This window comes from Hirundo rustica, chromosome 7 (genome assembly GCF_015227805.2).
Source record: "Hirundo rustica isolate bHirRus1 chromosome 7, bHirRus1.pri.v3, whole genome shotgun sequence".
NCBI lineage: Eukaryota > Metazoa > Chordata > Aves > Passeriformes > Hirundinidae > Hirundo > Hirundo rustica.
Genome location: NC_053456.1, coordinates 32,572,468 through 32,573,611, shown reverse-complemented (window position 1 = coordinate 32,573,611; position 1,144 = coordinate 32,572,468).

Sequence of the window (1,144 nt, the reverse complement as noted above, 5' to 3'; positions counted from 1 at the left end):
TATTATGTGATTTTAAAATACTTTTTAAAGGTGCCACTGGGAATGGTATCTACATATGGTTATTATGTGATTTTAGAGTATTGTGTTTGAGCTGCATCACATGATAAGGAGTCACTCATTTTCTCAAAATTCATACTTCATAGAAGTTTTGAGAGTGAATCATGGGCTGGAGATCTCTTGACCCAGCATCCCTCCAGTGCAACAGGTTTTTTTGGCAGAGTCTGGTCTAAAAAAGCAAGTCATTAATATTAACTATTATTTAACTTTGTTGTCCTCTAAGAGTATCTTATCCAAACAGCAGGAATAATATTATAAGAATTGTCAAAAAGTTATAAATATACAAATGTTTAAATTACATAAAGTTTGAAAAATAGCAGTAATCCAAGTAATTAGCTAATAATAAAAAAATAGCAAACATCAGTATAACTGAATTATCAGCTAAAATCATGCTGTGTTTATCCATGCCTATGACAAAGAAGTGGATAAGAACTAAAAAATAAATTTAAAAAAACCCCAGACATGTTTTTCGGGAAACCAGAAATGCATGTTCCAGAAGCTTTTCCTAGCACAGACCCCCAGTGCAACTAGATGGTTTTTCCCTTTAATTGAATTCCTCTTTCAATCTGGTTGGTGTTTTGAACCGCTATTTAAAAGACTCGTCTCCAGGGAAACAAGATCTATGTTGGACTGAGAGACTCTGACTGACAAATTACAGTGTGGCTGTAGTCAGAAAAAGTGACTCTGGAAAAATGAGACTGTGGGCTTCCATTTTTTTCCTTCTCTGGGACTTCAAGCTGCAGCTGTCTCAGCTGACAGGTCAGGCAGTGATTTCTCCAGCTGCCGGTGTTTCTGCTCAGCATGGGAACACGGAATTGAGCTCTGCCGTGGTTCTTTCTCTCATTGCTGTGCAGCAGTGCTGGCTGTGAGACCCGAGGTGGTGGTGTCACCTATGGTGTGCAAGGCAGAATTCGTCTAGGTTTTCTTAATTTTTAAACAGGGAAAGGATTCTTGTGGGAGAAGGGAATGCAGGTGACCTCACCCCTGATAAGTAACAGCTGTGTTAATTACCCAGTACAGCCTTGCCCCTGATGAGTCACAGCTGTAGCCAATAAAGATCAGTGTGATAAAAGGGAGTGGGTTAACC